The sequence below is a fragment of the Salmo trutta genome, chromosome 1, assembly GCF_901001165.1.
Source record: "Salmo trutta chromosome 1, fSalTru1.1, whole genome shotgun sequence".
Taxonomy (NCBI): Eukaryota; Metazoa; Chordata; class Actinopteri; order Salmoniformes; family Salmonidae; genus Salmo; species Salmo trutta.
Window position 1 is genome coordinate 78,639,655 of NC_042957.1, and position 24,615 is coordinate 78,664,269.

At 39.3% G+C, this 24,615-nt stretch overlaps 2 long non-coding RNA genes across 2 annotated transcripts; both read right to left on the reverse strand.

Moving 5' to 3' along the window:
* Positions 1-14,838: 14,838 nt before the first annotated feature.
* On the reverse strand, positions 14,839-17,719 carry LOC115208443 (uncharacterized). The gene is made up of 3 exons (XR_003881175.1): positions 17,678-17,719; positions 15,214-15,330; positions 14,839-14,892 (listed from the first exon to the last, which is right to left on the reverse strand). It is a non-coding gene; the product is annotated as an uncharacterized LOC115208443 (long non-coding RNA).
* Positions 17,720-17,801: 82 nt separating this feature from the next.
* Positions 17,802-24,378, reverse strand: LOC115208459 (uncharacterized). The gene is made up of 3 exons (XR_003881180.1): positions 24,292-24,378; positions 19,727-19,777; positions 17,802-17,830 (listed from the first exon to the last, which is right to left on the reverse strand). It is a non-coding gene; the product is annotated as an uncharacterized LOC115208459 (long non-coding RNA).
* Between the last annotated feature and the right edge of the window lie 237 nt (positions 24,379-24,615).

The following is a 24,615-nucleotide window of genomic DNA, read 5'->3' on the forward strand; positions in this document are numbered from 1 at the left end:
TTTCACGGCCGGATGAAAAACGTACCCAAATTAAACGGCCTACTACTCGGGCCCAGGAACTGGAATATGCATATTATTAGTAGATTTGGATAGAAAACACTCTGAACTTTCTAAAACTGTTTGAATGATGTCTGTGAGTATAACAGAACTCATATGGCAGGCAAAAAACTGAGAAAATCTAAGCAGGAAGTGAGAATTCTGGTGCTTGTAGTCCTTTCAAGTCATTGCCATTCGAACACACGGTGAGTTAGGGTTCATTTTGCACTTCCTAAGGCTTCCACTAGATGTCAACAGTCTTTAGGAAGTTGTTTGAAGCGTCTACGATGAACAGAGACCGAATGAGAAGGCATGGAACTTGGAGACCAGGAAATGACATCACTTCATTGGGGCGCGTTCACGAGAGAGGTTGATCCGTTCCAAAAACTTTTTTCAAGACACAGTATCCGTCGGTTGAAATATTACTGAATCTTCACGTTCTGAAGGCCCTAAAGATTGATGTTTTACAACGTTTGACATGTTTGAACGAACGTAAATCCAATTTATTTTTACCTTTCGTCGTGACATTTCCCTCGCGTGCCTACATTTGGAGTACCTTACTGAACGCGCAAACAACATGGAGTTATTTGGACATAAATTATGGATTTTATCGAACAAAACAACATTATTTCTGGCTGGGCACTCTCCTGACATAATCTAATGTTTTGCTTTCGTTGTAAATCCTTTTTGAAATCGGACAGTGTGGTTAGATTAAGGAGATTCTTGTCTTTAAATAGCTGTAAAATAGTCATATGTTTGAGAAATTGAAGTAATAGTATTTCAAACGATTCAAAAATCGCGCCACTGAATTCAGGTGGCTGTTACGTAGGTGGGACGAATTCGTCCCACATGCGCCAGAGCGGTTAACATGTAGAGTAGCATAGTGTCCTACTGTAACCCATGTTTACATGTAGAGTAGCATAGTGTCCTACTGTATGCCAGAGTTCCCTGACCCCATAGTGTAAAACTCACTATAGAACTAGACATATTGGATAGACACCATACCTGGACGTATTGGAGCCAGAGTTCCCTGACCCCATAGTGTAAAACTCACTATAGAACTAGACTCCATACCTGGACGCATTGGTGCCAGAGTTCCCTGACCCCATAGTGTAAAACTCACTATAGAACTAGACATATTGGATAGACACCATACTTGGATGTATTGGAGCCAGAGTTCCCTGACCCCATAGTGTAAAACTCACTATAGAACTAGACATATTGGATAGACACCATACCTGGACGTATTGGTGCCAGAGTTCCCTGACCCCATAGTGTAAAACTCACTATAGAACAAGACATATTGGATAGACACCATACCTGGACGTATTGGAGCCAGAGTTCCCTGACCCCATAGTGTAAAACTCAATATAGAACTAGACATATTAGATAGACTCCATACCTGGACGTATTGGTGCTATAGTTCTTTGACCCCATAGTGTAAATAACTCACTATAGAACTAGACATATAGGATAGACACCATACCTGGACGTATTGGTGCTGGAGTTCTTTGACCCCATAGTGTAAAACTCACTATAGAACTAGACTCCATACCTGGACGTATTGGTGCCAGAGTTCCCTGACCCCATAGTGTAAATTACTTACTATAGAACTAGACATATTGGATAGACACCACACCTGGACGTATTGGAGCCAGAGTTCCCTGACCCCATAGTGTAAAACTCACTATAGAATTAGACATATTGGATAGACACCATACCTAGACGTATTGGTGCTGGAGTTCCTTGACCCTCTCACTGTTCCATTCAAAAGGAACTGTGTACAACTGTTTCATTCCAACTCTGTGTTTGGTCAGAGTCCGAGCCAATGGTAGTCAGGCTGATGCTTTCCACACTGTGAAATACCAGGTTGTCCTCTACAATTCAGGTCTGAAATTCTCTCAGTTTTATTGCTTTTGTCAGCAATGACCAATCCTACAATGGCTCTTGGTCTTCACTGGGTTTCTATCCTCTTCCCCCAGAGGGAGGAAGACATTGCTTCCTTTAGAGGAACAAAAATACAACATATGTATTTGCATTGTGACTGGTGTCCTACAGTTACTGTGTGTTAATGGTCTGGTCCACAACAGATGGATGTTGTGTTAATGGTCCACAACAGACGGATGTTGTGTTAATGGTCTGGTCCACAACAGATGGATGTTGTGTTAATGGTCCACAACAGATGGATGTTGTGTTAATGGTGTGGTCCACAACAGAAGGATGTTGTGTTAATGGTCTGGTCCACAAAAGATGGATGTTGTGTTAATGGTCCACAACAGATGGATGTTGTGTTAATGGTCTGGTCCACAACAGATGGATGTTGTATTAATGGTCTGGTCCACAACAGATGGATGTTGTGTTAATGGTCCACAACAGATGGATGTTGTGTTAATGGTGTGGTCCACAACAGAAGGATGTTGTGTTAATGGTCTGGTCCACAACAGATGGATGTTGTGTTAATGGTCCACAACAGATGGATGTTGTGTTAATGGTCTGGTCCACAACAGATGGATGTTGTGTTAATGGTCTGGTCCACAACAGATGGATGTTGTGTTAATGGTCCACAACAGATGGATGTTGTGTTAATGGCCTGGTCCACAACAGATGGATGTTGTGTTAATGGTCCACAACAGATGGATGTTGTGTTAATGGTCTGGTCCACAACAGATGGATGTTGTGTTAATGGACCACATCACTAGCTTCTCTTTATTCAACCTGCCATCTACCCACCTGTGGACTGAGGATTATGAGAGAACCCCCACATCACTAGCTTCTCTTTATACAACCTGCCATCTACCCACCTGGGGACTGAGGGTTATGAGAGAACCTCCACATTACTAGCTTCTCTTTATACAACCTGCCATCTACCCACCTGGGGACTGAGGGTTATGGGAGAACCCCCACATTACTAGCTTCTCTTTATACAACCTGCCATCTACCCACCTGGGGACTGAGGGTTATGAGAGAACCCCCACATTACTAGCTTCTCTTTATTCAACCTGCCATCTACCCACCTGGGGACTGAGGTTTATGGGAGAACCCCCACAACACTAGCTTCTCTTTATACAACCTGCCATCTACCCACCTGGGGACTGAGGGTTATGAGAGAACCCCCACATTACTAGCTTCTCTTTATTCAACCTGCCATCTACCCACCTGGGGATTGAGGGTTATGAGAGAACCCCCACATTACTAGCTTCTCTTCATACAACCTGCCATCTACCCACCTGGGGACTGAGGGTTATGAGAGAACCCCCACATCACTAGCTTCTCTTTATTCAACATGCCATCTACCCACCTGGGGACTGAGGGTTATGAGAGAACCCCCACACCACTAGCTTGCATGTTCTGCAGCCTTGTAAAGATAAGGAGGGGATGACTGGGAGGCAGGTTGGCATTTATTGTCATGAATCTTGTTCCGGAGGCAGTTGTGGAAAGTGGTCACTAGCTGACAAAATCTGATTTTAATCCTAACCCTAACCACACCGCTAATCCTTACCTTAAATTAAGGCCATAAAACACAATTATTTTCCACTCTCACTCTCTCTCTCTCTCTCTCTCTCTCTCTCTCATAAGAGCAGCACATGCACGTACACTCGCGCACACACCCACCTACCACGCAGAGACACAACCTCAGGCGCGCTTACACACAATATAGACAATTTTGACTTTGCAGCTGGCATATCTAGAGGAAATCTCGCAGTTCTGCCTCCAGAACAAGATTCATGACAAACATCAACCTGCGACTGGGAGAGGCAACGTAAAATCAATAATGAAATTGTTTTCACAATTAACATGGTTTTCTTGTTTCAAGTATGTTTATTATGAAAAGTACAATATATCCTTGTATACTTGTACAACTATGGAGCGTATGTCCATATTTAACTGTACAATTTGTTTTTCAACATAAAAGACATACAACAAATGATCACATTGGTATTTTAACGGTGTTATTGTAAGAGTTTAAATGTTTAAACAGAGGATACATCTAAAACAGTATAAAACAAGTGCAGTATGTTCTGAGAATGTTACTTTAACGTCACACTATAACTTCATGGGAGTCTTGTGGAAAGACTGCATGTTATTTTGGGTGTATTGAGTGACGTCTTCATCAACATTTGCAGAATATTCCTGTACTATTTTCACCTCTGTGTTTGTGGGACCACTTAGTGCTGGAATGAGGTGTCCTCATTTGAAGATCCTGGGTCAAGGTCCTCACAATTATAGGAATACGCATATGTGTGTGTGTGTGTGTGTCCAGTGTGTATTTGTCCTGTCTGTGTGTTCTGTTTGTGTATGTCCTGTGTGTGAGTCCAGTGTGTGTTTGTGTGTATGTGTCCTGTGTGTGTGTATGTATCCAGTGTGTGTATGTGTCCAGTGTGTGTGTGTGTGTGTGTGTGTGTGTGTGTGTGTGTGTGTGTGTGTGTGTGTGTGTGTGTGTGTGTCCGTCCAGTGTGTGTGTGTGTCCAGTATGTGTTTGTCCAAGTTAATATTTACAGGGACACTGAGGAGTCATAATAAACCCAAAACCCTGGATAGAGGGGCTCAGTGAATGTGGAGGTGAATGTGATCAGGTGTGTCAGTGTGTCAGAGGAGGCTCTATAGAACGACAGAGTGCCGGCTGGCCAGTCCAGATACACTCCTACTCTGTGGGAGCTGGAGGAGGGGACGTCTATGGTAGTGTGATTCTTATTGTGCCTGGCAATGTAACTGTTGTCAGAGCAGACCAGACTCCAGGACTTGTCATTGTATCCAAGACCACAGTCATCACCCCTTCCTCTCCTGCTGATTCCTTTATATGTCACTCCTATACCAGCCCTTCCCCCACTCCACTCTACCTCCCAGTAACAGCACCCAGTCAGACCCTCTCTACACAGCATCTGTCTACAGTCCTCAAATCTCTCTGGGTGATCAGGATACGGCTGCATCTCTCTCCTCCATGTCACCTTTTTGTTCTCCTCAGACAGAGAGAGGTGTCTGTTTACTGTGTTTGGGTCCAGTGTGAGATCACAGACATCTGATGGATGAAATCAGACACAATATTATAAATCATCATCATTCACATTAGAATGTTAACTCACTTTTCACTAAATCATTTAATGTAGATGTTTCTAGGTATCAAAAGGAGAAGTTAAGGTATCTTGAGACTTGTTGAATTATCATATGTTATACTGTATGGTAATATAAAATACACAAATTCTGATTAATTACACACACACACACATTTCTTATGTAACACACACACACATATTCCCATTAATTACACACACACAAACTGTATGCATGCATGAACACAAACACACATTTCTTATGTAACACGAACGCACCACACACACACACACACACACACACACACACACACACACACACACACACACACACACACACACACACACACACACACACACACACACACACACACACACCTGTATGCATCATGAACACAAACACACACTTCTAACGTAACACACACACACACACACTCACCTGTACGCATGCATGGACACACACACACACACATACATCCACACACAAACACACTGGACACACACATTGTCAAAGCAACTCTTTGTAAACGTTGGTGTCCCTGATTTCTGCTTCTGTAGAACTACAGCTGATATTTAATATGACCAAGTAAGTAATGATGGTGGTCTTTGACTTTGACTTAACTTGAATTAAGACTTATTCTTAGTCATATTCTTCACAGCAGTCAACACTCACATTTTCTAAGCCCAGGTTTCATTGTGTTCTCTCCACCATGTTCCACACTGTAGCGGTAAGCAGAAGAACAGACAGTCATTGAATGATACACCTGAACTCACACACACACACACACACACACACACACACACACACACACACACACACACACACACACACACACACACACACACACACACACACACACACACACACACACACATACACATACACACATACACACACACACACACTTTTGTCCAAGTGGTGGTCAGAATGTTTGTCTTAACTAGCCTGATAAGTCAAACATGTCTGATATGAACATTGACATAAACCCTCTACATACTTGAGTTTCTCCAGTCTGCAGTGTGGATCCTCCAGTCCAGCAGAGAGCAGTCTGACTCCTGAGTCTCCTGGGTGATTGTAGCTCAGGTCCAGCTCTCTCAGGTGTGAGGGGTTTGACCTCAGAGCTGAGACCAGAGAAGAACAGCCTTCCTCTGTGACTAGACAACCTGACAGCCTGTAAAGAGTCAAATCATATGAGGTGACATTGACGCATTTTCAGTTTGTTTCGGTTGTGTTTTGGGTTGTGTTATGCCCAATAATACAATGGTGGATGATGACTGGAGTAATTTTCAGTATAAATGAGGAGATAACATGTTTCTAAACACTACTAAATGAATCCTGATGATGCCATGATTAATACAAATCATGAATGAATCATGAATAATAATGAGTGATAAAGTTACAGAGGCTACAACAAAACATGCTAACCTCTCACCATTACCAATAACAGAGGATACAACAAAACATGCTAACCTCTCACCATTACCAATAACAGAGGCTACAACAAAACATGCTAACCTCACCATTACCAATAACAGAGGCCACAACAAAACATGCTAACCTCTCACTATTACCAATAACAGAGGATACAACAAAACATGCTAACCTCTCACCATTACCAATAACAGAGGCTACAACAAAACATCGTAACCTCTCACCATTACCAATAACAGAGGCAACAACAAAACATCCTAACCTCTCAGCATTACCAATAACAGAGGCTACAACAAAACACGCTAACCTCTCACCATTACCAATAACAGAGGCTACAACAAAACATGCTAACCTCTCACCATTACCAATAACAGAGACTACAACAAAACATGCTAACCTCTCACCATTACCAATAACAAAGGCAACAACAAAACATGCTAACCTCTCACCATTACCAATAACAGAGGCTACAACAAAACATGCTAACCTCTCACCATTACCAATAACAGAGACTACAACAAAACATGCTAACCTCTCACCATTACCAATAACAGAGGCTACAACAAAACATGCTAACCTCTCACCATTACCAATAACAGAGGCTACCACAAAACATGCTAACCTCTCACCATTACCAATAACAGAGGCTACCACAAAACATGCTAACCTCTCACCATTAACATTAACAGAGGCTACAACAAAACATGCTAACCTCTCACCATTAACAATAACAGAGGCTACAACAAAACATGCTAACCTCTCACCATTAACAATAACAGAGGCTACAACAAAACATGCTAACCTCTCACCATTACCAATAACAGAGGATACAACAAAACATGCTAACCTCTCACCATTACCAATAACAGAGGGGTTCTGATCTTTGTGCCTATGTAACGTTCTTATTCATCATCATTCACGGTTCATTCATGATTATTCATAATCATGGTAGCATCCACATGAATGTAGAAGTGTTCAGAAACATCTTCTATTCTTACATACAAGTGAAGTGACTCCAAAATGACTGGACATTATTCACCATTCAGTTTCTATTAGGAAAAACATAATCCAAATCACAACCAAGACAAACGGCAAATGCATTCAACAAGTTAGAGAGTCAAATATGATGTGGACTATGTGTGTCTGGTAAACACATGTGGATCTGGTGAACAGTTATCAGTTGTTGACCAACTACAGGAATACTGACCTCAGAGTCTCCAGTTTACAGTGGGGATTCCCCAGTCCAGCAGAGAGCAGCTTCACTCCTGAATCCTTCAGGTCATTGTTACTCAGATCCAGCACTCTCAGGTGTGAGGGGTTTGACCTCAGAGCTGAGACCAGAGAAGCACAGCCTTCCTCTGTGACTAGACAGCCTGACAGCCTGCAAAGAGTCAAATCATATTAAAATCACACTGCTAATCTTTGGTGGTGAAAATAGTGGCAGTATATTTTTTGAACATATTCAGATATATCAGTGTCCTGAAACCTTCCATATCTATTCATAAATTAATGAATGTGTCATTATTATGTTTATATTGATTGTAGAGAGAAAAATATATAGTACAAATATTTGAGTAGACTGACCAGACCAGTTTAAAAAGCAGTATCAGTCAAAAGACAGACAGTGAGGTATCAGATTTAGATTGTATTGAGTATACAGTCCACACCATATCTATTTTGACAGTGAAGCTAACATTTTAAATGTGGCTCTATACTCCAACATTTTGGATATCAGATCAAATGTTTCCAATGAGGTGACAGGATATAATGTCACCTTTTATTTGAGGGTATTTTAATACATATCTGTTTCACCATTTAGAAATAAAAGCACTTTATGTATCTAGTCCCCTTATTTGAAGAAGTCATAAGTATTATGACCAATTACCGTATAGTGTATTAAAGTAGTGAAAAGTTGAGGATTTGGTCTCATATTGCTTGCCAAAAATGACTACATCAAGCTTGTGACTGCCGTGATTAAGAAAAATCATGACTGAATCATTAATCATGAGTGAGAGTAACAGAGGCTACAACAAAACTCTCACCATTAACCTCAAATAAAAGGTGACATTCTATACTGTCACCTGATATGAAAAATTCTATCTCAAATGCAAAATACTGGAGCATAGTACCAAAATTAAAACTGTAAGCTTCTCTGTCCAAACACATATGGTGTGGACTATGTGTGTCTGGTAAACACATGTGGATCTGGTGAACAGTTATCACTTGTTGACCAACTACAGGAATACTGACCTCAGAGTCTCCAGTTTACAGTGGGGATTCCCCAGTACAGCAGAGAGCAGCTTCACTCCTGAATCCTTCAGGTCATTGTTACTCAGATCCAGCTCTCTCAGGTGTGAGGGGTTTGACCTCAGAGCTGAGACCAGAGAAGCACAGCCTTCCTCTGTGACTAGACAGCCTGACAGCCTGCAAAGAGTCAAATCATATTAAAACCACATTGCTATTCTTTGGTGGTGAAAATAGTGGCAGTATATTTTTTCAACATATTCAAATATATCAATGTCCTGAAACCTGCCATATCTATTCAAAACTTAATGAATGTAGAATTATTACAAATTATCATAATATCACTTGTAGAGAAAAATGTATAGTACAAATATTTGAGTAGACTGACCAGACCAGTTTAAAAAGCAGTATCAGTCAAAAGACAGACAGTGAGATATCAGATTTAGATTGTATTGAGTATACAGTCCACACCATATCTGTTTTGACAGTGAAGCTAACATTTTAAATGTGGCTCTATACTCCAACATTTTGGATTTGAGATCAAATGTTTCATATGAGGTGACAGTATATAATGTCACCTTTTATTTGAGGATATTTTTGTAAAGCTTCACTGTCCAAACACATATGGTGTGGACTATGTGTGTCTGGTAAACACATGTGGATCTGGTGAACAGTTATCACTTGTTGACCAACTACAGGAATACTGACCTCAGAGTCTCCAGTTTACAGTGGGGATTCCCCAGTCCAGCAGAGAGCAGCTTCACTCCTGAATCCTTCAGGTCATTGTTACTCAGATCCAGCTCTCTCAGGTGTGAGGGGTTTGACTCCAGAGCTGAGACCAGAGAAGCACAGCCTTCCTCTGTGACTCCACAGCCTGACAGCCTGACAAAGAGATCATCATGACTTCACAAACACACTATTAATTTAACACCAGTAGTGTAGAAGGACAATGGTAGATGAATTTGGTTAATTCTTCCAAAGATTAATATTCTGTAAACATCAATGTATTGATTCAATATGTTTTTCAATATACACTGCTCAAAAAAATAAAGGGAAAACTTAAACAACACATCCTAGATCTGAATGAAAGAAATAATCTTATTAAATACTTTTTTCTTTACATAGTTGAATGTGCTGACAACAAAATCACACAAAAATAATCAATGGAAATCCAATTTATCAACCCATGGAGGTCTTGATTTGGAGTCACACTCAAAATTAAAGTGGAAAACCACACTACAGGCTGATCCAACTTTGATGTAATGTCCTTAAAACAAGTCAAAATGAGGCTCAGTAGTGTGTGTGGCCTCCACGTGCCTGTATGAACTCCCTACAACGCCTGGGCATGCTCTTGATGAGGTGGCGGATGGTCTCCTGAGGGATCTCCTCCCAGACCTGGACTAAAGCATCTGCCAACTCCTGGACAGTCTGTGGTGCAACGTGGCGTTGGTGGATGGAGCGAGACATGATGTCCCAGATGTGCTCAATTGGATTCAGGTCTGGGGAACGGCCGGGCCAGTCCATAGCATCAATGCCTTCCTCTTGCAGGAACTGCTGACACACTCCAGCCACATGAGGTCTAGCATTGTCTTGCATTAGGAGGAACCCAGGGCCAACCGCACCAGCATATGGTCTCACAAGGGGTCTGAGGATCTCATCTCGGTACCTAATGGCAGTTAGTTTACCTCTGGTGAGCACATGGAGGGCTGTGCGGCCCCCCAAAGAAATGCCACCCTACACCATGACTGACCCACCGCCAAACCGGTCATGCTTGAGGATGTTGCAGGCAGCAGAACGTACTCCACGGCGTCTCCAGACTGTCACGTCTGTCACATGTGCTCAGTGTGAACCTGCTTTCATCTGTGAAGAGCACAGGCCGCCAGTGGCGAATTTGCCAATCTTGGTGTTCTCTGGCAAATGCCAAACGTCCTGCACGGTGTTGGGCTGTAAGCACAACCCCCACCTGTGGACGTCGGGCCCTCATACCACCCTCATGGAGTCTGTTTCTGACCGTTTGAGCAGACACATGCACATTTGTGGCCTGCTGGAGGTCATTTTGCAGGGCTCTGGCAGTGCTCCTCCTGCTCCTCCTTGCACAAAGGCGGAGGTAGCGGTCCTGCTGCTGGGTTGTTGCCCTCCTACGGCCTCCTCCACGTCTCCTGATGTACTGGCCTGTCTCATGGTAGCGCCTCCATGCTCTGGACACTACGCTGACAGACACAGCAAACCTTCTTGCCACAGCTCGCATTGATGTGCCATCCTGGATGAGCTGCACTACCTGAGCCACTTGTGTGGGTTGTAGACTCCGTCTCATGCTACCACTTGAGTGAAAGCACCGCCAGCATTCAAAAGTGACCAAAACATCTGCCAGGAAGCATAGGAACTGAGAAGTGGTCTGTGGTTACCACCTGCAGAACCACTCCTTTATTGGGGGTGTCTTGCTTATTGCCTATCATTTCCACCTGTTGTCTATTCCATTTGCACAACAGCATGTGAAATTTATTGTCAATCAGTGTTGCTTCCTAAGTGGACAGTTTGATTTCACAGAAGTGTGATTGACTTGGAGTTACATTGTGTTGTTTAAGCGTTCCCTTTATTTTTTTGAGCAGTATATATTATATACATACTATAATACATTTTCTTCTCTAAACTGAATATTTATTCTTGATGATTAGTTCTTAAATGCAATTGTATGTACTCACAGAACAGCTCTGGAGGCTTTGACCACTGGCAGCAGCCTTAGAAGACCTTCCTCTGATCTGGAGTATTTCTTCAGGTCAAACACATCCAGCTCCTTTTCTGAAGTCAGCAACACGAAGACCAGAGCTGACCACTGTGCAGGTGACAGTTTGGGTTTTAAAAGACTTCCTGATCTCAGGTAGCTTTGGATCTCCTCCACTAGAGAATGGTCATTCAGTTCATTCAGACAGTGGAACAGATTGATGCTCCTCTCTGGAGAGGGATTCTCCTTGATCTTCTCCTTGATGTACTTGATTGTTTCTTCATGGCTCTGTGAGCTGCTTCTTGTCTTTGTCAGTAGACCTCGTAAGTACTTCTGATTGGACTCCAGTGAGAGGCCCAGAAGGAAGCGGAGGAATAAGTCCAGGTTTCCTGTCTCACTTTGTAAGGCTTTATCCACAGCACTCTTGTAGACAGTAACTTTAGGCTTGTCTCTGAACAGCGCAGAAAGGTTCCTGGATGTTGATTGAGGTTTGGCCATTAGATTCTCATTGCTGTTGATGAATGAGAGGAACACATATACAGCAGCCAGAAACTCCTGAATGCTCAGATGAACAAAGCAGTACACCTTGTCCTGGTACAGCCCACATTCCTCTTTAAAGAGCTGTGTGCACAATCCTGAGTACACTGAGGCTTCATTGACATCAATGCCAGCCTCTTTCAGGTCTTCTTCATAGAAAATCAGATTGCCATTCACAAGCTGTTGAAAAGCCAGTTTTCCCAGTGACAGAATGCTCTGTTTATTCCAGTGTGGACCTGTCTCTTCTTTCCCAAGATACTTTTCATTATTCTGTTTGGTGTGAAACACCACAAGGTGTGTGTACATCTCAGTCAGAGTCTTGGGCATCTCTTCTCTCTTATGTTCCAGCATGTGTTCAAGGACTGTTGCAGAAATCCAACAGAAGACTGGAATGTGGCACATGATGTGGAGGCTCCTTGATGTCTTTATGTGTGAGATGATTCTGTTGGCCAGGTCCTCATCACTGAATCTCTTTCTGAAGTACTCCTCCTTCTGTGGGTCATTGAACCCTCGTACCTCTGTCACCTGGTCAACACACCCTGAAGGAATCTTATTGGCTGCTGCAGGTCGGGTAGTTATCCAGAGGAGAGCAGAGGAAAGCAGATTTCCCTTGATGAGATTTGTCAGCAGAACATCCACTGAGGTTGACTCTGTGACGTCACAACATATCTCGTTCTTCTGGAAGTCTAGGGGCAGTCGGCACTCATCCAGACCATCAAAGATGAACAGAACTTTGTCCTTGTTGTAGTTGGAGATTCCTGATTGTTTGGTTTCCATTGAGAAATGATTGAGAAGATCAATGAAAGTTTGTTTGTCCTCTTTCATCAAATTCAGCTCCCGGAAAGGGAATGAAAATACAAATTGGACATCCTGATTTGCTTTTCCTTCAGCCCAGTCCAGAATGAACTTCTGCACAGAGACTGTTTTTCCAATGCCAGCAACTCCCTTTGTCAGCACAGTTCTGATAAGTTTGTCTTGTCCAGTTAAGGGTTTGAAGATGTCGTTACATTTGATTGCAGTCTCTGGTCTTGCTTGTTTCCTGGTTGTTGTCTCAATCTGTCTCAGCTCATGTTCATTATTGACCTCTCCTGTTCCACCCTCTGTGATGTAGAGCTCTGTGTAGATCTTATTGAGAAGTGTTGGGTTTCCTTGTTTAGCGATCCCCTCAAATACACATTGAAACTTCTTCTTTAGATTAGATTTGAGTTGACGTTGGCAAATAACAGCAGGATCATCTGAATCTAGAAATAACACAGAGGATATTAATATTACGTCTGTTTTAATGCCTAAAGTATTGTAGGACTGTTATAAAGTTTAAAATTATAATAATTTATTCTCTTAACTGACTGTATAAATGTGTAAATGTTTTCATAATGCATTACAGACTGGTGTGACTGATTATATAATTATTGGTATAATTGATGGTATTATTAATGTTTTCTCTGTCTAAATTAATCACCATAACACATTGTGGTGGATGAATCAGAATTAGTTGGGTAATATAGATAATTAAGATGTTTTATTGGTATAATATGCTTATGTGAGATACTTGTCATTAGAAAGTGTCCTTTGGACTCTGGTGTCTTTCAGTTGCACGTTTCCCTTAGCTGGGGCTCAGTTACTTGGGGCCCAGAGAGGGGAGAGGTCAGACTTATGTTTTACATGTCTCTGTTGCTATGCAGAATATCAGAAAGAGAGGAGGACAGAATGGAACATTGTCTTCATATGTGAATGTGTCTTTACCTATTCTTAAACTATGTGAAGTGATGGCGTGATTAATGGGGAACCAATTATTTGTCTTCACAATGTCTGTGCGCAAGTCGCTCCCCTCAGTGACCTTGTCCAGGAGTGGGGTCAAGAGGGGGTTTACTTGAGATGGGAGTATCTAGAGTTGACAATTGATATATGCCATTGGATGAGATGGTGTTTTTGTATTATGGAGTACCAGGAACGAGATTAGAACCTCTTCAAGGGGACCACACTGAACGATAATTCATAGCAAATGATATCTGGCTGTGGATACTCCTCTCTCTGAAGTATAAGGTTCCTTTGTGAACTGTTCTTGGGATCTGTTGTTCGTCATGTGGATCTCGGATATAAAAGGCTCTTTGTACTGTGGTGTAAAAACCTACCTTCCTTGTTCAATAGTTCATTCGAGAGAGTGCATTATTGAAGGTCAAAGATACTTTTGCAAAAGTATCTTAATTATTAAAGATGTAGTTAACTCGGACTGGTGTGTTTGTAACTCTCCTCATTTGGTAATGCAGAAATTAGCCACCACAACATCCCTGCTGCTACTTGATGAGGTCACTAGGTGTTGTGTTAAGGCTGCTACAATATAATTGAGTTACACAGCTACTTTAGCTGTACTTTAGCTACAGCTTTTAAATGTTATAAAACAGCATTCAACATGAGGCAGACAGCTCTTACATTTCTCCAGTGTGTCAGCAAGCTCCTTCTGGTTCATTTTCCTCAGGACGTGCAGTGTGATCTTCAGAGCCCCCTCTCTGGCATTGCTCTCCTGCTTCTCATCTTCAGCGTCCACCACTTCCTTATCCTGCTTCTGACTCTCAAAGCCTTCTGGGAGTTCTGGACTAAGAATCCTCTTGAACATCTTCAGCTCGTTCTTCACAAATGTAACAATATTCTCTTCAAGCAACTGAAATAAATCAAGTAAATAAGTTAAGTAAGAGCAGAAATGCTTTCTCATTAACACATTAATGAATGATTGACAGATCAACTTTACTTGAGGTAAACAAAAAAAAATGCACATAACAGGACCACATACACTGAATATGGAGGCCAGGTCTGTTTGATGACTCTGGGAAGACTGACCACTGAGAATCTCTGACTCTGATCTCTCCTGTTGGTTTCTGTGGACAAAACATGAGATTACATCTCCTCATCCAGGGAGTGCGCACACACACACACACACACACACACACACACACACACACACACACACACACACACACACACATACACACACACACACACACACACACACACACACACACACACACAGGGAGGGAATGTTGTGTTTGTTTAATATTGTTTTAGGACTATTAAAATGGATAAAAGGATTAGCCTATGGATTATGAAAACAACAAAAAGAAATGGTAAAATGGGAGAGGAGAAATGACTAGAGACAGTGTTGTTTAACTCACTGACCATGACCCATGAGTTCTTCTTACCTTTGTTCAGTAGAAAAGTCTCCCTCTCTAAACAGTATAGGTAGACCCATAGACTTATCACTCTTCATGGACACACAGCTGGGTACAGGGGAGGCTGGTCTCTCCTGCTTGATTGGTCTTCAACACAACAGACAAACATTACATCTCTCATCTACTCTGAGCTCAGATGGGGAAACATACTGTAACTGTGTTTCATTCCAAAATGCTATATATGCATTTTCAGAAATGTTCGAGAATTTGCTTTTATTGTTTAAAGAAATTATGAAAGAGATTGGTGTGTTTTTTCACTATCTAATCATGAAATGCAATTGTTCAATGACAGACATGTATTTATTTGCATAAAATCTTTCAATTTATGTTTTCATTTCAGAGAGACAAATCATCATTTTTTTTGGCTAAATGCTATATATCTGCCTCACTCTCAGAGAAATCAGTAGTACTACTAGGTTTTATACAGTCAAATGTGACCGACCGGTTCGGTTCAGTCTTATGTAGCACAATTTGAAATTGTGATTTTTACATTGGATAAAAGTAGAGACTCAGGGCTAGAACATGGTATATCAGAAAATGGTATATCAGACACTACAGTTGAGGAACAATGGGAAAGTTATTCTCCTTTGAACATTGATAAACTTGTAACCTCACTTTTGAGAAAATGTCTTTTCAATGTTTTGGTACACCTACTGGAGAGCTGTTCTTTGTCTACAGGGCTGTTACTTTGGCAGATAATGTCACCCATCTAAATAAATATATTTTGATATATAATTAACTAAATGTATGGTGTTTTTGGTTTAAATCAGTTTCATTGTTTGTTAAGCTATAAATGGTTATTTTATAATTGTAAGTGGTAAAATGAACTACAAAATGTTATATTTTGCAATTCTGAGAAATTACTATTTTAGTAAGGAATTACACATTATTCAGTACTACTGCAGTTGCTATATAATTCCAATAGATGGCAGCATAAGACCACAAATGACATTTCAGAATATTAGTTTAGTTCTCCCTGGATACACCACCACTCCCCTCACAGGAAAACTCCTGTGTGGCTTCTTTCTGTTCCTTTCCACACTGCTAACACAAGAGGAAGGACTGAAAAAGCATTTAACAGATTACTGTTTAGTAATATAATGATGATTCATGTTTATTATTACCTGTGTGAAAGCCAAGGGCTTGAGGTAAATTTACTAACCGGGAGGGTTAGTTAGGGTATATTGTTTTCTTGGCAGAGAGGGAGGTGTATAACACGCGCCAACACTCCCACAGGGCACACACACACACACACACACTCACACACACACACACACACACACACACACTCACACACACTCCCACACACACACACACACACACACACACACACACACACACACACACACACACACACACACACACACACACACACAGAGAGAGAGAATGAGAGAGCGTAATGTAATTCATTTAATTTATTTATTACACAGCTTGAAGATGCACTCTTGTCTTTAATATTCTGAGGTTGTTTACTCCCAATATCAGATATTAAGATGGTTTTTTATAATGCATGTATACTGAGGTTGAGGTTCTGACTAGTGATAATTCACCCGGAGTTCAACACCTGCTATAGTCACTATTATGTTGCTCTCCAAAAAGCAACACAGGCCTAATACGAGATATATAGCTAACTAAAGTAATGAGTGACCATTTTAGAAAATCATGGGACATATAGTCTGTGGTTGCATGCTATTTTATGTCAATCATATTGCTGCTTGTAGCCTATAACTGATGCTTCGTGGTCTTATGCTGCCGTCTATTGGAAATATTTAGCAATTAAAAGGTATTAATTGACATACAGACATTGGTGATGCAGCTGAGAAATGAAGTGTTTTTTTCTTGTTAATTCCTTAGATCAGTGTCTCAAACCTGCCCCACCTATCCAACGCCAAATGCTGGACTTTAACATAACTAGGTCACCCAGTTTCAAAACACATTAGGATGAGGGTTTTTTAGGTAAAAAAACTGTATGGGTTTTTATCTCTCTTGCTCCTCCCTGTGGCCTTCTGTGGGTTCTACATAACTCATTCACGACACCTGCTAGGCTCATTAACTGAGGTAGCAACTGCATCAGATCTACAAATCAATGAGCTAGACCTGTCCATTTGGTTTGCAACTCAGTGTATCTGCGCAGCATTCGCTAAATTCGATGCCTTCGAATTAAGATTTCGATGCATGAAAATTTCCAGCAGCCATTTAGAAACAAGATGTCGTATTCTGGCTGTTTAAATCGGCCACATCTTGAAAAAGAGGACATGCAGTAATAATAGTAATAATAATTTTAAAAAGATATACCCATCAAAAATCTATTAATTGAAAATCTGAGAACAGTATTATTGAAGGTACCAATAAGCAACCATTTCTGATGAAAAAACAATTGTGATGCATTTTGGAAATAAACTCTTAATAATTATTTCAAAAATTGTCATCTCACCTCTTAGCTTTGGTGTCATGTTCCCCAGAGAGTCTCATTTTAGAGGCAGGGCCCCCCTCCTCTCTCTCCCCAGAGAGATGGGTTTTAGAGGCAGGGCCCCCCTCCTCTCTCTCCTCTCTCTCCCCAGAGAGACTCATTTTAGAGCACTGACCTCTAAACAGAGATCCAACATGTTGCTTGTGGTTAACACAGTAATTCTTTAATGTCAATTGTTGTCATTTATTCATTATCTCCTCTAAAACATTTATTAATTGACATATCTAAACAGTCAGGTGATTTAATGCATCACATGAACATGTATGTATATATTATATATATATATATTATGTAAAGTAGACTAGGTTATAATGTATAGTAGTGGGTAGTTAGTGATATAACAACCCACTACTATACATTATAACCTACAGTGACATCTCTTGCACTTAGTGCCACTCGGGAGCCAGAGTCGAGGTTTAGACCTCTACACATTTAGATCACTATACATTATAACCTAGTCTACTTTACATAATATAACATCTACATATCACTAACAAGCTGTTAATATACATTATAACCTAGTCTACTTTACATAATATAACATCTACATATCACTAACAACCCACTACTATACATTATAACCTAGCCTACTTTACATAATATAACATCTACATATCACTAACAACCCACTACTATACATTATAACCTAGTCTACTTTACATAATATAACATCTACATATCACTAACAACCCACTACTATACATTATAACCTAGTCTACTTTATATTATATAGCATCTACATGTCACTAACAACCCACTACTATACATTATAACCTAGTCTACTTTACATAATATAACATCTACATATCACTACTATACATTATAACCTAGCCTACTTTACATAATATAACATCTACATATCACTAACAACCCACTACTATACATTATAACCTAGTCTACTTTACATAATATAACATCTACATATCACTACTATACATTATAACCTAGCCTACTTTACATAATATAACATCTACATATCACTAACAACCCACTACTATACATTATAACCTAGTCTACTTTACATAATATAACATCTACATATCACTACTATACATTATAACCTAGCCTACTTTACATAATATAACATCTACATATCACTAACAACCCACTACTATACATTATAACCTAGTCTACTTTACATAATATAACATCTACATATCACTAACAACCCACTACTATACATTATAACCTAGCCTACTTTACATAATATAACATCTACATATCACTAACAACCCACTACTATACATTATAACCTAGTCTACTTTATATTATATAACATCTACACTGGTTGAATCCAGGCAGCATCACATCTGACTGTGGTTGGGAGTCCCATAGGGCAGCTCACAATTGGAACAGTAAAATCCAGGTTTGGCTAGGCAGTCTTTGTGAATAAGAATTTGTTCTTAACTGACTTGCCTAGTGAAATATATCATAGATGACCAGTCTAAACCTGTTCAGATCAACATAATGTTATAGTCCTACCAGTAGCAGGACAGAGAATGTACTGTATATAACCTACATATCATAGATGACCCGTCTAAACCTGTTCAGATCAACATAATGTTATAGTCCTACCAGTAGCAGGACAGAGAATGTACTGTATATAACCTACATATCATAGATGACCAGTCTAAACCTGTTCAGATCAGTTCACATAATGTTATAGTCCTACCAGTAGCAGGACAGAGAATGTACTGTATATAATCTACATATCAGAGATGACCAGTCTAAACCTGTTCAGATCAGTTCACAGAGAACATCAGGTTTGTCAGCATGATAAGTGATCATAACTCAAACCTACTCTGACTATTGAATGTCTGACATCGACCTAACCTTATAATAGTTTGTATCTAGCCTAGACCTACAGTACGAGAGTCTGCCCGTCTTTCCTACATACCAACACATTTATTTATTGTCAATGAGAAATATTTGCCACAGTTTCAACAGCCATTTTGTAACTGCGTAGGCTACAAACATATTTTTAATTTCATATGAGGAAATCACAGAACTTACAGTCACTGGTGCAGCCGCCTGTAGCTTTCATAGACAACTCATTCAACCAGCCTAAACAACAGTAAATAAAAGATGTTAAATGGTCAAAAGCCAATCCTGATATAGTCATATACATTAGAGAGAGGTATATATATCCTGATAGAGCAATATACATTAGAGAGAGGTATATATATCCTGATAGAGCAATATACATTAGAGAGAGGTATATATAACCTGATATAGTCATATACATTAGAGGTATATATATCCTGATATAACCATTTACATTAGAGAGAGGTATATATATCCTGATATAACCATATACATTAGAGAGAGGTATATATATATCCTGATATAGCCATATACATTAGAGAGAGGTATATATATCCTGATAGAGCAATATACATTAGAGAGAGGTATATATAACCTGATATAGTCATATACATTAGAGGTATATATATCCTGATATAACCATTTACATTAGAGAGAGGTATATATATCCTGATATAACCATATACATTAGAGAGAGGTATATATATCCTGATATAGCCACATACATTAGAGAGAGGTATATATATCCTGATATAGTCATATACATTAGAGAGAGGTATATATATCCTGATATAGTCATATACATTAGAGGTATATATATCCTGATATAACCATATACATTAGAGAGAGGTATATATATCCTGATATAACCATATACATTAGAGAGAGGTATATATATCCTGATATAACCATATACATTAGAGAGAGGTATATATATCCTGATATAACCATATACATTAGAGAGAGGTATATATATCCTGATATAACCATATACATTAGAGAGAGGTATATATATCCTGATATAACCATATACATTAGAGAGAGGTATATATATCCTGATATAACCATATACATTAGAGAGAGGTATATATATCCTGATATAACCATATACATTAGAGAGAGGTATATATATCCTGATAGAGCCATATACATTAGAGGTATATTGCTACAGATGTTGGATCTTAATTTGACCCAGTTTGCTAGACCAGGAAAATAATCCTGCAGCAACAGGGCATTTTAATTATGTGGATTATAATTAATTAACAATTTTAAAATGGAAAAGTGGAATTTATCATCTTCAGAAACCTTTTATAAAGCATAAATATATAAAGCATAAATATACTCCAACACACTACACGTTTTAGTTTTCCTGCAACAGGGTGATCAAATTAAGATCCTATATCTACAGAGATGATGTATTTATCTGAATAAGGTAGTTTGAGTTAGTCGCGATGAAGTTGCAACTGTCAGCTGCTGTAAACCTATGTGATTGGATGTTATAGACCCCATCTGAACAGTTTCTTTCCCCATGCTGTGGCCCTCACCATCTGGCCACCTGGCCCATAGAGACTAAAGGACTATGCTGTGGCCCTCACCAACTGGCCACCTGGCCATAGAGACTAAAGGACTATACACTCTATGCTGCACACCAAATCAAGCCATCTTTGAACTGTACACTAAATAACTGAACTACACTGCATTAGCTCTCTGTTCATCTCTCTTAGATATATTTATACTGATACTGTAAATGTGGACATCCACTGTTTATCAACTGTGTAACCACTGTACTGTATATTTGTATATCCACTGTTCATTTTCTTATAGCTCTATGCTCACTCTACCTAGTTGTGTATAATGTTGTAGGGAAACTTAGTGTAAACTCTTCTATCTGTATTCTGTCTCTAAATGTTGTCTATCACTAGCAGCACCATATCAACTTGTAGTGTATTAGAGGTTTTAAAAGGCTTCTGAAGTTTGTAATTTGCAAATAGAAATTTCAGACTTGAATTTTCCTTACGAAAACCACAACAAAAATGTATTTTCCTGCTGTAGTAAACTGGCTCAAATTAAGATCCTACATCTGTATGTGCAAATGTACTTGGTGAATAAAGGTGATTGTGATTCTACAAAGGTTGAGTCTCTAGATTCCCTTGCTGCTCTGGAGAAATAATGAAATGGTTGTCATGGTGATTTAAACAGAGACTGGTTATCTCCCAACTCTGATGTCATTTGTTACATTTCACCCTGTTGATAAAGACAGCTACAAGGATGAACCCAGAAGACAACTCTAAATCAACACTCACTGATATTTTCCTAAAATACTTTCACTCATATTGTGGTGTCTCTTTGTTCAATGGATGTTGGGCAGCCTATGGTATTAACATTGTAGCAAACAGCAGGGCAGGGCAGTGAACCAAGGTCGCTGGCATAAAAGGCAAACACCCTATGAATCGCAGCAATAGGGTTAACCCAATATCAGTACAAACAGGGATAACACAGTATCAGTATCAATAGTGTTAACCCAGTATCAGTATAAATAGGGTTAACCCAGTATAAGTATAAACAGGGTTAACCCAGTATCAGTATCAATAGGGTTAACCCAGTATCAGTATAAATAGGGTTAACCCAGTATCAGTATAAATAGGGTTAACCCAGTATCAGTATAAACAGGGTTAACCCAGTATAAGTATAAACAGGGTTAACCCAGTATCAGTATAAACAGGGTTAACCCAGTATCAGTATAAATAGGGTTAACCCAGTATCAGTATAAATAGGGTTAACCCAGTATAAGTATAAACAGGGTTAACCCAGTATCAGTATCAATAGGGTTAACCCAGTATCAGTATAAACAGGGTTAACCCAGTATAAGTATAAACAGGGTTAACCCAGTATCAGTACAAACAGGGATAACACAGTATCAGTATAAATAGGGTTAACCCAGTATCAGTATAAATAGGGTTAACCCAGTATCAGTATAAACAGGGTTAACCCAGTATCAGTATAAACAGGGTTAACCCAGTATCAGTATAAATAGGGTTAACCCAGTATCAGTATCAATAGGGTTAACCCAGTACTGGAGTCAGGATTCTCACCTTGTAGCCTGAATTCACAACCAGAACATGTCAAGTCATTGAGATATTTTCTGTTCTGCTGAGAGCAGCTTCCTGATGACTAGCGCTCTGTATATTCTGATGGATGAGGTCTGAGCTGGAATGTGAAGCTAACTGAAGCTGGCTAGCTTTAGAAAACCAGTATATCTAGCTTGCATCATAGTATACCCCTCAGGCTACGTTCAGGTTTCAGCATCAGGTATCAACAGCCGAGTTGTAGGCTACAACCTGGGTTGTATTCATTAGTTTACTCCACAGCCAACAGTTTTAGAATGTTAGTAGTTTACTCCAAACACTGTACAATATGGACTAAACGGTTTCTGTTGCCAAACGTTTTGCTACAGTCGGCACTAATGAATACACACAACCTGTTTTGAGGAAGTGTAATTTGTTGTTAGGCTTTCCACAATATTTATTTGTCTCTCTTTCACACAACATACCTTCTTGAGTGAAAAGCATTAACATTAGATTAGAAAGAGAAAATGTTTGTTTGTTGCTTGTTGTGTTTTAAACCTGTTTAGAGAAGACAAGTCTATAGACCTATGATACATTATACACTTAGAATAAAGGGTTCCAAACGGGTCCTCCGACTGTCCCCATAGGAGATTATTTTGGGTTCCAGGTAGAACCCTTCTGGCTTCCATGTAGAACCCTCTGTGGAAAGGGTTCTTCATGGAACCCAAAAGGGTTCTACCTAGTAACAAAAAGGGTTCTACCAAGGGTTCTCCTATGGGGACAGCCAAAGAACCCTTTTAGATTCTAGATAGTGTAGGAGTGATCACCCTGGGGCACACAGATGGGCACAGAACGAATTCACCCCACATATCTAATTTATATCAAAAACATTTTAAGGAGAGTAGGACTATTATAACACTGTCCACCAAAAATATCATCAACTATATGAATACACATAACAATATCATCAACTATATGAATACACATAACAATATCATCAACTATATGAATACACATAACAATATCATCAACTATATGAATACACATAACAATATCATCACCTATATTAATACACATAACAATATCATCAACTATATGAATACACATAACAATATCATCAACTATATGAATACACATAACAATATCATCAACTATATTAATACACATAACAATATCATCAACTATATGAATACACATAACAATATCATCAACTATATGAATACACATAACAATATCATCAACTATATGAATACACATAACAATATCATCAACTATATGAATACACATAACAATATCATCAACTATATGAATACACATGACAATATCATCAACTATATGAATACACATAACAATATCATCAACTATATGAATACACATTACAATATCATCAACTATATTAATACACATAACAATATCATCAACTATATGAATACACATTACAATATCATCAACTATATTAATACACATTACAATATCATCAACTATATGAATACACATAACAATATCATCAACTATATTAATACACATAACAATATCATCAACTATATGAATACACATAACAATATCATCAACTATATGAATACACATAACAATATCATCAACTATATGAATACACATAACAATATCATCAACTATATGAATACACATAACAATATCATCAACTATATGAATACACAATCATCGTCTTACCTTTTATCTCTCAATAGAAACAGAGTCTGGAATGATCATTAGGTCGCTGAAAGTTACTTTCGTTTGCTCTGCTCATTTACATATCAGGTTCTGCCTGTTCTCTCTCTCTCCCTCTCTCTTTATAGCTCTTACAATGTGCCTTGGCAGACATTCTACAACTGTCTGGAACTCTATTGGAGGGATTAGACACCATTCTTCCATAAGAAATTCCATCATTTGGTGTTTTGTTGATGGTAAGTTTCCAATTGTATTGAGACTCTGACCTGTCCAATGAGCCACGGTTTTAAAATTTCCTACAGTACCAAAACACCCTCTCACTCACAC